Genomic DNA, 15,465 nt, shown 5'->3' with positions numbered 1-15,465 from the left:
TGCTGGAAACGTGGGCTAGGGACTACTAGGGAGAGCACATCTTTGCTGGAGATTCGCACTACACAAGGCAGCTTCTCCTCTGCTTTCTGAGTCGGCGGCGGCGGTAGCAGTTCCGCCTCCTCTTTCCCGGGTCTCGGCGCGCGTTTTGGCGGCCCAAGATCCCTGCGCAAAGCCCGCCCGCCTCCTCCTCCTCTCCTTTACGCACGACTTTTGCGCGCAGGAGGCGGAGCAGCGAGGCCGGGGGAGGAGGCTCAGCTGCCCGCTGCCGGCTCTTCTTTCCCTCCCCTGCTCCCCCCGGGAAGCGGCTCGCTCTCTGCTTCACTCTCTCTCTTTTCTTGTTTTTCCCCCCCTTTAATTATTATTTTCCACCCCCCTTTCCCTTCCCTCTTTCCCCCCCTCTTCCCCTTTTCCTTTCGCCTCCCCTTCCTAAGCAAGCAAGGCGCTTTTCTCTGCCCTGGGGGCAGCAGCAGCGCCAACCACAACAAAAGGGGCAGTTTTTTTCTCTCTCTTCCTCACCTCCTCCTTCTCTCTCTCTTCCTTTTTTTGGCTTTCCCTCCAAAGCGCAACGGAGAACCCCAAGCGAAGCACCCGCCACCATGGAGGCATGAACACCGGAGGCAGCTGCAGCCCCGCCGCCGCCTCTTCTTCCCCATCAACCATGGACCGAGCAGGAAACTAACGAAGAGCAACTAAGCAAACCATCTCTCTTTCACGGCTGGAGCTGCCACTATGGGGTTTTAATGGACCGGATGCTGGCCAATTGCAACAGGGGATTTCTGCGGCTTTGCAGGGGAGGTGAGCCATAGTAATAATAATAATAAATAATTGACCGTTGCAGATCAGGATGCAAGCCTCTTTGTTGATATCCGTGATAGAGTCTGAAATCCGGTTGTATGCATTTCTATATCTTTGCATTGACCTGTGTTTGCACCCTTGGTCTGCACAAACCTCCATGCACAAACCATTTGTGCGGAGTAGGCCAGAGCAGGACTTGAGCAACTTCAAATATACGCAACGCTGGTGTTTTGAAAGCGGTTCCTGTTTGCATTCTGCCGGATTACGTTATATATTTTTTTCCACACTCCCCTGCTGCATTGTTCCATATTTTTCGCCCCGCGTGTGCGCTTTAAGAGGGAGGTGGTGCCTAAGCCATTGCCCGTGTTGTTGTTTACATAATACATGCGGGGACCCTTCCGCGGGCGACCTGCTGTGTAGCAAGCGCGCTCTTTTCGCGCTGCTGCAACGCCGAGCGCGTCTCCCAAGAAAACCGCGCGCGCGCCCCGTTTGGAACGGGGTGCAGGCCGTTTATGCGCCCGGTGCAGGACGGCTGCGGCTTGCATGCAACGCGAAATGTAAAGGAAACGGGCGGGGATCAGTCAAGGCTGCGGTCGGATGCAAGCTCTCTAGGGAGCCAGACCCATTGTACTCTGCTGGGGTTTGCATCTGAGTTTAAACGTGGTTAGGATCCAGCGTCTGCTTTGCGCGCGCTTTGACTTTCTTTTGAATGCCTATCGAGCAAGTTCAGTGGTGCATGCTCCGTTTGGTTCACGGGGGGGACGGAAAACGCTCAGCCGTGGCAAGGAAAGGGGGAGGGGAGTCAGTTCTGCAGAGAGTACCTTGCATTGCCTTGCATTGTTTCCTGGAATTCTTGAAACGCTGTACATTTGGCTGCGAAGACCCTAAATTGTGCAAACTCCGCTGCCCCCTGCGAGTGACTGTTTTGGAAAAGTGGCTCTCTCCACCCCCGCTCCTTATTCTGGCCATGCCTGTAGTTTCTGTTCCAGGTTAGCGCTTGTTTATGTCCAAGCGGCCCGCACCGCTCCATCTGCTGGTTACGTCATTGTGGCTGCTAGAAGCGTTGCAGAGTCTAGGAGCCGCTGCATTTGAAAGGCAGTTTGGGTCCTGTCGAGCTCATCGGCAGCAGTGATGCCCCAGGAGCCCAGTGGGCGATGCCTGGGGTTACGGAATCCTCTTTTTTTTGCAGTTAGGTTGCACCCCTCTTATCTGGTGGGGGTGACAATCCTTGCAAGCGAATGGTTGTAGCATTAAAGGCCTAACTCCTGGGTCTGCACAAGGAATTGGAGTGGGGGGCTTGCCCTAGTCCACGGGTAGGCAAACTAAGGCCCGGGGGCCGGATCCAACCCAATCACCACCTAAATCCGGCCTGCAGATGGTCCTGGAATCAGCATATTTTTACCTGAGTAGAATGTGTTCTTTTATTTAAAATGCATCTCTTGGTTATTTGTGGGGCATAGGAATTCGTTCTTTTTTCCCCCCTTTCCAAAATATCCCCCCCCCCCCGTCTGAGGGACAGTGGACCTGCCAACAGGGACTAGAGATCCCCTTTCGCTGGTGTCATGTTGCAACCACCCAAATGCAAGCATTAACTAAAAAAAGAAAGGCCAGCATGCCAAGACCTGTAGCCAAAACAGATTGCCGGTGCCGAATGATTTTTTGTTTTTGTTTTTTGCACAGTGTAATTCTTCCTTGCCTGTAAGCTTTGCAGAGCGAAAAGCAAAAAGGGTTCCCTGCTCCGAGGACCATATAGTCTTAAATAGATGTGTCTAGTTTGCGCCAGGGCAAGGTGTTCGTTTGGCTTATGTAACAGTTCTGCCACACGTGTAAACGAAGCACGGAATGTTCTCCTGGGCATATCCTTAAAACTTTCTGGGTATCTGTTTCCACTTGTAAAAAGTTACGGTTTCTGGCAGAAGTCCTTGCCACTCCCTGTGACTAGGAAAACCAGAAAAAAATGGGCACGATGGTAACCATTGCTGAAAATACTGTGCAGATTCAGAGAAGAAGAATGGTATTTCTCAGTGGTTGAGTAGCAATTTTTGTATAGAAAATCCCTGGTTCAGTCTCTGTTGCCTCTAGGTAGGGCTGTGAAGGATACTTTGGTGCATATTGGTCTGGCGTTGTATAAATCAACTTGTTATGTTCCTTGAACCAGGCATCGTTGACTCAAAGGATTCATCTTTCTTTGGCAAAGGATGTTAAAACTTTTTCCTTCGCTTGGAGCAAAAAAAAAAAACCCTGGCTTTGGGTTAGTTTTCATGAATGACAAATGGAAATGTTTTCAATAAAAACTCTGCTTTACTGATGATTCATGTATTTCAATAAAAACACTCCATAGATCCTAAAATACGACCTACACCAACTGCAAAACTTCCTGAGTGATCTGTGCTTCTCATATTCCAATCCATACTCCATCCCTGTAAGATAGATTTGTATTATTGCCCTGCTCCTCCAGATTTCGTGGGGCTGAAACAGATTGTGGCTTTTCTCCTTAACAGGGACAGAGGAAGCTGCATTATGCTGAGTCAGACCATTGGTCTATCTGGCTCAGTACTGTCTACGCTAGGCATCCCCAAACTTCGGCCCTCCAGATGTTTTGGACTACAATTCCCATCTTCCCCAAACACCGGTCCTGCTAGCTAGGGATCATGGGAGTTGTAGGCCAAAACATCTGGAAGGCCGCAGGTTTGACATGCCTGGTCTACGCTGACTGGCAGCAGGTCTCCAGCGTTTCAGGCCAGGTTCTCTCCCAAATCTACCTCCCAATGAATTCAGAGGATCATACCTCTGAGTAGACGTGCACGGGATTGCAGTTATCTGCTGTAGCATTCCAGCTCTTTTTCTTTTAAAAAAAATTATTTGATTTTCAAAAAGATAAACATACTACAAAACCAATTCCGAATCCAAATGCTGCGATTACTCTGAATCTCCTGACTTCTCCCCATCCCTTCCATGTGTCCTATTAATCCTATTTTCAACTGCATATCGCTACTTCTAAAAAAATAAATAAAACCTAACCTTTCTAAGTTATCCATACATACTGTTACATTACAAGTGTGTTTAAAATCCTGCCGATGTTTTAACCTGCTTACAATAATATTGTATATACGTTATAAACTTTTCCCATTCTTTTTAAAAAGATCTTGTCTTCTTGGTTCCTGAGTTTCCCAGTGAATTTTGCCATTTCGGCATAGTCCATCAACTTGATTTGCCATCCTTCTCTGCTGGGGACTGTCTCTTCTTTCCATCTCTGGGCTAGTAAGGTTCATGCAGCTGTTGTCGCTTACAGGGTTTTTTTTAACAAAAGTTATTTTAAACACACCCCCCCCCCAATATTTCATTATATATCAGAGCATTCCAGCTCTTTATAATACAGTGGTACCTCGGTTTAAGAACAGTCCTGTTTAAGAGAGATTCGGTTTACAAACTCTGGAAAACCGGAAATAGTGTTCCGGTTTGTGACCTTTCCCTCGGTCTAAGAACGGAATCCGAACGGTGGAAGGGTACCGGCGGCGCGAGGCCTCATTAGGGAAAGTGCGCCTCGGTTTAAGAACAGTTGCGGTTTAAGAATGGACTTCGGAACGGATTAAGTTTGTAAGCCAAGATACCATTGTAAATAGAAAATGCCTTGTGGCTGCAAAGGTGTCTCGTTAATACAGTTTGGAAAGTGTACATCCAGTTATTTCTGGATGTGCAACCTATGAACTGTGGTATGGCACAACTGCCTGCGATCTGTGGTTTGAGCAGTAAAGGTAAAGGGACCCCTGACCATTAGCTCCAGTCGTGACTGACTCTGGGGTTGCGGCGCTCATCTCGCTCTATAGGCCGAGGGAGCTGGCGTTTGTCCGCAGACAGCTTCCGGGTCATGTGACCAGCATGACAAAGCCGCTTCTGGCAAACCAAAGCAGCGCACGGAAACACCGTTTACCTTCCCGCTGTGGCGGTCCCTATTTATCTACTTGCACTTTGACGTGCTTTCAAACTGCTAGGTTGGCAGGAGCAGGGACCAAGCAACAGGAGCTCACCCCGTTGCGCCGACCTTCTGATCGGCAAGCCCTAGGCTCTGTGGTTTAACCCACAGCGCCACCCATGTCCCTGGTTTGAGCATAGGGGCCCTTTTTAACAACCTCATTCAACCCTATTGGTGTAATAGAAGGCTTTCTTTGAAGTTCTTTCATCTCTCCCCCACCCCTTCTGCAGTGATGCCTTTGTTGTTTGAGAGTTTGGGATCTTTAGGATATAGCTGATTACAGCAATTCCCCCTCTCCCCCTTTAATCTCCCTGCGGGCGCTAGGATTTTGTGTGTGCATATTTTTGCAACGTGAGCCTGGCTCAAACATAACTCGCAAAGCAGCCGCAGAGAATTAATTGCTGTCTTGAGGGATTCTCTTTCAGATCTTGGTAACAATATTTTTTTTTCTTCTGTTGAGAAAAAGGTCTGCAGGGATGCACACCTTGGAACAACCACACAATCTCTGAGCCATCAAGTCAGGTGTGAAGTTTGTCCTGGAAAAAAACCCTGTATTTTGTCTCTTTGCCAGAAGGCCTAGAACAGAGGTCAGCAAACTTTTTCAGCAGGGGGCCGGTCCACTGTCCCTCAGACCTTGTGGGGGACCGGACTGTATTTTGAAGAAGAGGAAAAAATGAACGAATTCCTATGCCCCACAAATAACCCAGAGATGCATTTTAAATAAAAGGACACATTCTACCCATGTAAAAACACGCTGATTCCCAGACCGTCCGCGGGCCGGATTTAGAAGGCGATTGGGCCGGATTCAGCCCCCGGGCCTTAGTTTGCGTACCCATGGTCTAGAAAAATAGCTAATGTTCTTAGACGCTAGTGCTAAATTTCTGGGAGTCCGGGTTCGGAGGGCTGCATTCAGATGAGGGGTTTATTGCATTAGTTTTTCTGGTTACATTGGTAGTACACCTGCCACGGTTTCTAAGGTGGGTTTTACGCTGTAGTACCTATTGCCTTATGGAACGATGGCAATAACTTTATGACAACAAGGCCTGTTCGACAGAGGGGAACTCTCCTTCCTTGGAGGTTTTTAAGCAGAGGTTGGATGGCCATCTGTCATGGATGCTTTAGCTGTGATTCTGGCATTGCAGGGGGTTGGACTAGATGACTCCTGGGGTCCCATCAAACTCTACAGCTCTTTGGTTTTATGTGCCTTCATCCACCTATTTCAGGTGTGTTCCCCCTGGTGATGTTCTGGAGTTCTGCCCATCTCTCCCCTGTGCTGCCCCACATCATTGACCGGTGGGGAAATGATGTGTGAAACTTTAAAGTAAATATTATTGTGTTGCTGGGCAGAGAAAACGTGCTTCGACTGAGGCAGGCCGCTGTGTGCCCCACATCACCTCTAATGTGGCAAAACATCCCAAAGCTACTCTGGCGGTATATAAAACAGGAGCAGCAAAATAATCTGCACTTTGTTGAATGAAAGCAATTGCTCCTTTGATGTTTGCATCTGAAGGTATTTTGCCTCCGGGGCTTTCAGGGGGAAAACCAAAACCTAAGGTGTGTTGTATTTGGGACCTTTCCAGAAGATTGCATTTTGTATGTTAAAAGAAAGAAAGGAAAAGGAAAGGTATAGCCAGTATGGAGTTCTGGTGGATGAGGAGGCATCCAAATGTGTACCTCCCAAGGGATTATTTACAAACACTCCAACAGAAAAAATTATTTGTTTTCTTGGGGGAAAATAATTTTACCCCCTCTCCTCCCACCGCCATATGTACTGCTTTCGTTGCTGTCTTTTACATAGGGGTGTATGAATTGTGATTCTGCAAGGCCCCATCCGCACTACAAATTTAAAGCATTATGATACCACTTTAAACAGTCATGGCTTCCCCCAAGGAATCCTGGGTACTGTAGTTTGTTAAGAGTGCTAAGAACTGCTGGGAGACTCGTATTCTTCCTCACTGAGCTGCATTTCCATAGAGCTCCCTGGGAAGAGGGAAAATAAAAATGAAAAGAAATAATTTGCTTTTTGTACACCCACCCACCTGACTGAGTTGCCCCAGCCACACTGGCTGGCTTCTAATATATAATATACAGAAACACAACAACAACAAAAGAATTGTTAAACCCCATGGGAATTGTAGCTCTGTGAGGAGGGCAGGAGTCTCAGCGCCCTTACTATTGCATTCCCAGTGAGAGAGGGAGTGCAAGGAAATCTCTGGGAAAATGGGAAGAAAGAAGGAGGGTGCTGGGAAGCAGCAAGAGAAGTGGGAAAACAGCAGAGTTGGTTTAAAAAACATTGGTGGAAGTTTTCGGAAAGGGTGGGAGTGGGTTAAAAAGGCTAATTGTATGATTTTAGGCTGGATTGATTGGGAAAGTCCGACGCTGGTAGGAAATATGGAATTCGCTGAGACATCTGGGAATCTGGGTCCAGGGGAAGGGGGGGAAGAATTGCTATTAGATTGATTATAAAGATTATGAGGGATGAGGAAATATTAAAATGGAGTTTCATTGCTGGTAAAATTTAAGCTAAGGGGAGATATAATTAATAGATTATAAGGATTTATAAAAATCATATAGATAGAATTGAATGGTGATAATTAGAGATGAAATTTTAATTAATACTTATTTAATATTGTGAAAACTGCTTTTTGATTAATTGAAATAGGGAATCAATGAGGGGGGAGCCGGGGAGGTCTAAAATGTTATGAAGATAATATGAGGTTATTAGATATTTTTTGTCATTTTTTGTCTTTTTCTTTTCCTGTGTTGTTTTTGTTGTTGTATTTTTGTATTTTGTATTTTTTTCTGTTGTTGTTGCTCCAATGTATTGTTTTTTCATGTGTGCAAAATGAATAAAGATGAATTATTATTATTTTTTAAAAAGGAGTCTCAGAGCCCTTAGCAAACTACAGTTCCCAGGAATCTTTGGGGGAACTCATGGCTGTTAATAATGTTGTAAACGTGTCGTGCAGAAGGCGCCCAAGTTTGATGGCAGCATTTTGGGAAGGACTTACCAAAAGGCACAATACGGTGATGTCGGAAACAGCTGGGTCTGTTCATTTCTTTAGGCTTTGTGGATAGATAGATAATCCTGATAGATTATTCCCACGCTAATGAGAACGATGGGAACAGAGTTCGAATTGTCTGTTTCAAGCACCAAAGCATATTCACTTGGCCCTGCGTGCATCTGTTGCCTACTTAGTACTGTTGCGCGTAAACTGGGTCTTCATATCTGCTGCTTGGATTAAAAAAAATTATTTTAGTTTATCATGGATTTTTGTTGCTGTGTCAGGGTTTCCCCCCTGCCTGCAGATGTTCTGTGGCGTCTCATAAATGTGAACAATGCTTGGAATAATCAACTGGTCCCCCAGGGAGACAAATCGGCCTGGCCTTAAGATGTGTTGCAAAAAGGTGTGTATGGTTTGGAGGGGGCGCCACGAGTCCTCCTCACCTCCCTGCCTTGCGCAGATTGTAACCCAAATTAGGACGTGCAGAACATCTCTTTCCTCTGCCGAAATCTTACCACGAGTTGAGTCTCAGTCTGCGTGCACACCACCCATTTAAAGTACACGCAACCTCCCCAAGAATCCTGGGAACTGTAGTTCACCCTCTCACAGAGCTACAATTCCCAGCACCCTTAACAAACTACAATTCCCAGGGAAGCCATGTGCTTTACATTTATGATGTTCATGCAGCCTCTCTCCAGGCCTCCGTTTCCAATTCCAAAGCTGTTGAAATCACATATATTCTCCTTGTTTGAACTTTGGAGTGGGGGGGGGGTTGGACAAGGAGTCTCTTCGCTTAATGGTTAACCAGCCCTGTCTTGTCTCAGCCATTTCCTTGCGTGCTTTTAGTCAATTGCTTAATACGGGATGGAACACAGAGGATTTTTATTGAATAATATTTGGGTTAGTGCAAAGTGTGTGCCACACTTCTTCTTTTTTAACGCCCCCCCCCCCCTCAAAAGCCTGAATATTCACTTAGGGAGAGGAAATCAATGTTGGACAGCACCTCTACAGGATTCCCAATTGGAGATTCCTCTAATTTGAGAGCACCCTCCCTCCTGCAGATTCTCCCTTGCAAATGCTGCTGCAAAGGAATCCCTTCATCTGTTTCAGTTGGCCTGCATTTGCATTTGCCGGGGTGTGTTTTTTTGGGGGGGAGACTCTCCTGTTTCTGTTGGTTTCCCTCCCTACATGTGGCCTGCAATAAATCTGGAGCATTGTAAAGCCTACCATCAGGATGACAGTTCAACAAAATACTTCAGGGGCGCTTGGCCGCAGGACGTGCGGGCTTGCACTCCTCTTGTTAATTCCCAGCTGTAAATCCGGCAGCAAAAAGTCCTGAAATCCACCAGAACCCCCCCACTGCCTTTTTCCCAGCAGGCAGGACTGGAAGCAGAACGGACTGGTCTATTGTTAGGGGAGGGTTGGGAATGAGCCATTTTCCCTCGGGGGTGGCGGCTAATGGGTGGGAGTACAGAATTACCTGGTGGTGTTTGGAGCGCAGAATTAACCAGTTTGCCTTGTGTTCAGGCAGATCATCCACCCCAACAACCCTCTTTCCACGTAGTTGTTGGGGTTGCCTACCTGGTTCGGAAGACCTCTTGCAAAGGCTGCCCACGGGGCCAGCGTCTTCATTCAAACTGTCCACTGTGACCCCAAGGTCTCGGCTACTTACTGGTCAGTCATTTCAAACCCCAGGAGCATGCATCAAATTGCACTTGTTTTTCATTGAATTTCATTTGCCATTTTACTCAGTTTTGGAGAGGTCCTCTTTAGAGCGCCAGGGCAGGCAGTCTCCTTATGTTTTAAACGACCCTCAACAATTTAGGGTGGCGCTGTGGTCTAGGCCACAGAGCCTAGGGCTAGCCGATCAGAAGGTCGGCGGTTCGAATCCCTGCGACAGGGTGAGCTCCTGTTGCTTGGTCCCAGCTCCTGCCAACCCAACAGTTCGAAAGCACGTCAAAGTGCAAGTAGATAAATAGGTACCGCTCCGGCGGGAAGGTAAACAGAGTTTCCGTGCGGTGCTCTGGTTCGCCAGAAGCGGCTTTGTCATGCTGGCCACATGACCCGGAAAAACCTTCTGCGGAAGTGGACAAACGCCGGTTCCCTCGGCCAGTAAAGCGAGATGAGCGCCGCAACCCCAGAGTTGTCCGCGACTGGGCCGAACGGTCAGGGGTTCCTTTATCTTTTACCTTGGTTTACGAACTTAATCCGTTCTGGGAGTCCGTTCTTAAACCAAGGCGTGCTTTCCCATAGCAGCGGGGGACTCAATTTACAAATGGAACACACTCAACAGGAAGCGGGACATGTTCTTATTCCAAGGTAAAGTTCACAAACCAAAACACCTACTTCCCGGTTTGCAGTGTTCTTAATCCAAGTTGTTCATAAACTAAGCTGTTCTTCAACCAAGGTACCACTGTATTGGCTCCTTGAACCAAGGTTGCAGTCGTGGAAGCGGAATGTCTAGTTGTCGTTTTCAGGCAAGACGGCTCTAAAGTCTTATTTTTCAAATGACGGACTGACTGTGGCTGATTATCAGTTCAGAGGACAACCTTGCGCTAGGTTAAGAGATTTGAGAACTTTAAAGAAGAAAAGTCACTTGATCCAGGGACAGTCCACATATATACAGTATTGCTGTTCATATTCCTACCTCTTTCTTAATGTTGACAAGGAAGAGGAAGGAGCGGAACTTTTTCAGTTCAAGGGTATAGAGCAGGGTCCCCAAACTAAGGCCTGGGGCCCGGATGCGGCCCAATCGCCTTCTAAACCCGGCCCGCGGATGGTAAGGGAATCAGCATGTTTTTACATAAGTAGAATGTGTCCTTTTATTTAAAATGCATCTCTGGGTTATTTGTGGGGCATAGGAATTCGTTAATATTTTTTTTTTCAAAATACAGCCCGGCCCCCCACAAGGTCTAAGGGACAGTGGACCGGCCCCCTGCTGAAAAAGTTTGCTGACCCCTGGTATAGAGGCATATAAAATTAGCCATGGAGAAAGCAGATTGAGAGAAGTGTTTAACGCCCCCCCCCCCCCAAATCTCATAATACTGTACTGGAAAGCTAGGATCATTGAATGAATCTGGATGGTGAGAGTTTCCGGACAGACAAAAGCAAACACTTCTGCACACAGCTCATGAAAACTGCTACAAGAAAGTTATAGCGACGGCCGTAAACTTTGACAGCTTTAAAAGAAAGCTCAATAAATTCATGGAGGACGAGACAATTGATGGCTCCTAACTACGGTGTTATACCTCCGGGTTCAGTGCCCAGTGTGCCCACTGCTATTTTTTTCTGGAAAAGGAGGTGCTGGAGCTCACCGTGACCTTTTCTACTCTGCTCTTAGAATGGCAATGGCTCCCACCTGACAGGTGCTCTGGCTGAAAAAAAGCCCTGAATATGCCTTAGAATGGCCATTGCTAGAAGTCACAAATGGGCTTTTTGGTGGTGGCACCCTTGCAAACAGAATGCTGGATTAAACAGGTCTTTAGTTTGATCCTTCTTACGTTCTTCTCTCATACCTGGCATTTATATAATGGTTTTTGGGGGTTTTTTTTTGTCCCGTTTCAGTTTCTTAACCATCCTTGGAAGATCCTAATAAGGCAGTTCGGTAGTCTTATCCTCCGTATTGGAGATGTGAGGCTAAGGCAATGGTGGCAAGCAGTTTGCCCTATTGAATTTGTGACTGATGTGGGATTTCAGCCAGGGGCTTCCCAGCTGATGTTCAATGCTCTTTGCTCTTCGTCAGCTCATTGGTTTGGGTCCCCGGACAGAAGGAAGAAATCTCCTTGGCAATTAATTCTGAACGTTTCCAGGGAGAGGAGTGGAGTTTATCTTTCAAAGTGCTGAGCAGGCTTTAGTTGCTAGTTGTTCACAGGTTGCCCCAGTTCTGCATGGAACCCCGAGTTCATTTACAGAAACATAGAACTGCAGAGTTGGAAGGGACCCCGAGGGTCATCCAGTCCAACCCCCTGCACTGCAGGAATCTTTTGTCCAACGTGGGACTTGAACCCACAACCCCGAGATTAAGAATTTCATGCCCTACTGGCGGAGCTAATAGGAAACTGCCTTATATACAACATGTGGCCATTGGCGGCTCTCCAGTTTCTCAGATAGGAAATCTCCCGGTTTTACCCAGAGCTGCTGGCAGGGACGTCCTGCATAAAAAGCAAAATCTCTACCACTGAGCTAAGATGTGTGGCTAGATGGTGCCCTTGAATTCTGGTGGTGCCCCATCTTCTGGTTGGAGGCTAGAGAGCAGTGTTAGAAATTAGCCAGGCGCCAGGTGCGTTTTGCTACTGGCACAGGTTCCAGTTGTGACCACGTAGAGATCTCTGGATCCCAGGTGGGTGACTGACGTCTCCCAACTGGCTGGTCTCTTCAGCTTACTTAAGCAGGTAAGCAGAACAGCTTATTTATTGCGTTTATATCGCACCCCCCTCCTCAATTAATCCTGACAACGACCTTGCGAGGTAGATTAAGAGGTTGTGACTGACTCCAAGGTCACACAGTGAGTTTCATGGCTGAGTGGGGATTTGAACCCTGGTCTCCCATGTCTTAGTCCTGTCCCCTAACCACTACACCATACTGGCTTCCTGCTGCTATTTGTTTTTATTTTGGATTGTTTTATTTGATGTTTTAATGGGTAGTAAACTACTTTGAGATTCCCCCCCCCTTAAAATATAAAGCGCCTTAGAAACAAAATGAATAATAATAATAATTATTATTATTTATTTATACCCCGCCCATCTGGCCGGGTTCCCCCAGCCACTCTGGGCGGCTTCCAACAAAATATTAAAACACAGAACTCCATCAAACATTAAAAGCTTCCCTAAACAGGGCTGCCTTGAGATGCCTTCTAAAGGTCTGGTAATTGTTGTTCTCTTTGACCTCTGGTGGGAGGGCTTTCCACAGGGTGGGTGCCACTACCGAGAAGGCCCTCTGCCTGGTTCCCTGTAACTTGGCTTCTCGCAGTGAGGGAACCGCCAGTGTCCGGGCAGAACAATGGGGGTGGAGATGCTCCTTCAGGTATACTGGACCGAGGCCATTTAGGGCTTTAAAGGTCAGTACCAACACATTGAATTGTGCTCAGAAACGTACTGGGAGCCAATGTAGGTATTTCAGGACCGGTGTTATGTGGTCCTGGCGGCCGCTCCCTGTCACCAGTCTAGCTGCCGCATTCTGGGTTAGTTGTAGTTTCCGGACCACCTTCAAAGGTAGCCCCACGTAGAGCACATTGCAGTAGTCCAAGCGAGATACAACTAGAGCATGCACCACTCTGGCGAGACAGTCCGCGGGCAGGTAGGGTCTCAGCCTGCGTACCAGATGGAGCTGGTAGACAGCCGCCCTGGACACAGAATTAACCTGCGCCTCCATGGACAGCTGTGAGTCCAGAATGACTCCCAGGCTGCACACCTGGTCCTTCAGGGGCACAGTTACCCCATTCAGGACCAGGGAGTCCTCCACACCTGCCCGCCTCCTGTCCCCCACAAACAGTACTTCTGTCTTGTCAGGATTCAATCTCAATCTCAAAAATAGAAACAATACATTTCACTGCAACAAAAGAGGCGCCTAGACATTCTGTCCTGCCAAACGTAACCCAGATTTAAGGTGCCTTTTGGCGATGAGCTATATCTGAACTTCTAACACTGCTAGACCGTGGTGTGTGTAGTGAGTACATGTCGAAAGCAGCCTACTGCACAAAGTTAAAATTTGCATCGCTTGCTCCGCCCAATTTTGCTTCCGGCCCCGCCCACCACTGGCATGTGGCGCCAGAAAGATTGCCTAGAAGGGCATGTGGCCCTCGGGCTACAAACGGTGCCCCAGTCCTTTCACAGATGCTCTGAACGTGGTCCTTTTGTGACACCTCTCCGGCTGGGGAGGTTTTAAAATCTGAATAGCATGGTAAGACTTGGGGTAGCTCTGGTGGCGTGATGCAAATGAGCTCAGGAGTTGTGAAGTATTGCCAAATTGTTTCAGAGGTGTTCTTGAGAGCCGGGCCAGTGGCTGAGTCATCGTGAAGAAATGGCAAGAGCCTATGTTTTACGTGCCAATCTAAATAATTGCTTCCTATTTCATGAACCTCGATGGCATGCCATTAAGAGGCTGGCTGAATTTTTCAGCTTGCGAGAGGTAAAATAGCTCTTCTTTTCTTCAAGTGCAAATAATGCTTGTCATGCTCCATAATATAAAAAATAGGGGAAATGTATACAGTGGTACCTCGGGTTACGAACGCAATCCGTTCCGGATCACAGTTCGTAACCCAAAAAGTTCGTAACCCGAAAACGGCGTTTTGCGCACGCGCAAAGCACTATTTTTGCTATTTTTGTGCTTTGCACATGCGCAAATGCGCGTGATGCTTCTGTGCGCGCGCGTCGAAAATACTTCCGGGTTTGTGCAGTTCGTAACCCGGGTTGTTCGTAACCCGAGGTGTTCGCAACCCGAGGTACGACTGTATGTCCACAATGGGTCATCATTCTGCACAACTAGGGCTTTGAAATTATTTATTTATTGTATTGCTTTATGGCTGCAGTCATACATACACATGCTTGCCTGGGAGTGAATTCAGCGGGGCTTACTTCTGAGTAGACCTGTCTAGGCTTGCTCTGTTAGAGTATAGGCATGCTTACTTAGATGTAAGCTCCACTTTGTTCGGTGGGGCTTACTCCTTTGTAAGTGTGCATCAGTTTGCAACTTACATTGCTTATATCCTAACCATCTTTAGCCAACAGAGCAAATGGCGAGAGCAGAGGTGAGATACAAATTTATTGGGTTCACACTTCACTGCTCAATTTCATCTGTCTTGAATTGTCTTTTTAAAGATGAAGACACATACCAAAGCAGACATCGTCACGTAATTTCAATTAGCTTCATCTACGTAAAAGCGTTTTTATATCACTTCATATTTTAAAACAGGGGTGGCCAACTTCCAAGAGACTACGATTACTCACAGAGTTAAAAACTGGCAGTGATCTACCCCCTTTTGGGGGGGTTCAGGTCAAAGTAGTTGAACTTCTTTAGGGAAGAGGAAAGCGACACTGAGCTCTTTTTTTAAGGAAGGAAAGCCCTGTTTTGGGTGGTTCAGGTCATTTTAGGGGGGTGCAGGGCAAAGATGTTGAGCTTTTTTTTAGGGAAGCCAAAGTTTTTTTAGCTTCTTTTGGGGGAGCCACCGATCTACCGGTGATCTACCACAGACGTCCAGTGATCTACCGGTAGATCACAATCTACCTGTTGGACATGCCTGTTTTAAAATATCCAAAGCGGTTTACAGCTCCCCAGGGCTGTTGGGGATTGAACCTGGGACGTTTTGCTTGCGGAACAAATGCTCTGCGACTGGGCTGCGGCTGCCCACTCTCAAAGAGAAGGCTGTGCTTTTGACTCTGGCCCACTGTGGAACGGGAGCCTTGCAGCCACTCAGGATCTCAAACAAATGAAAATGCGCTTCCCCTCTGCCACAAACCCTCCTTTTGCATGTGTGCCTTATATACTGCTAGACATAATTCCCGTTTTGTTTTTAAAATTTTACTTTTAAAAGCATACGTCTGATCAAAATCTGTCTCCGTGCGTGTGTATATATTCTATTCTATTCTCTCTCTCTCTCTCTCTCTCTCTCTCTCTCTCTCTCTCTCTCTCTCTCTCTAAATATATCTGGAAATTAGTTGCAGTCCTAGGGCAGGTTGGCAAGTCGCCAGGGCGACC

The 15,465-nt window shown here is 47.2% G+C and overlaps 1 protein-coding gene across 1 annotated transcript in view; it reads left to right on the top strand.

The window, feature by feature from the left end:
• Positions 1 to 275: 275 nt before the first annotated feature.
• Positions 276 to 15,465, top strand: part of CCNI (cyclin I) — a 54,256-nt gene continuing 39,066 nt past the window's right edge. The window contains exon 1 of the mRNA XM_035112148.2: positions 276 to 795. The gene's annotated coding sequence lies outside the window, so the exon portion shown is untranslated. The remainder of the gene's footprint in view (positions 796 to 15,465) is intronic.

The sequence above is a fragment of the Zootoca vivipara genome, chromosome 9 (genome assembly GCF_963506605.1).
Source record: "Zootoca vivipara chromosome 9, rZooViv1.1, whole genome shotgun sequence".
Taxonomy (NCBI): Eukaryota; Metazoa; Chordata; class Lepidosauria; order Squamata; family Lacertidae; genus Zootoca; species Zootoca vivipara.
The sequence above is the reverse complement of the archived record's forward strand: the minus strand, read 5'-3'. Positions and strand labels throughout refer to the sequence as shown.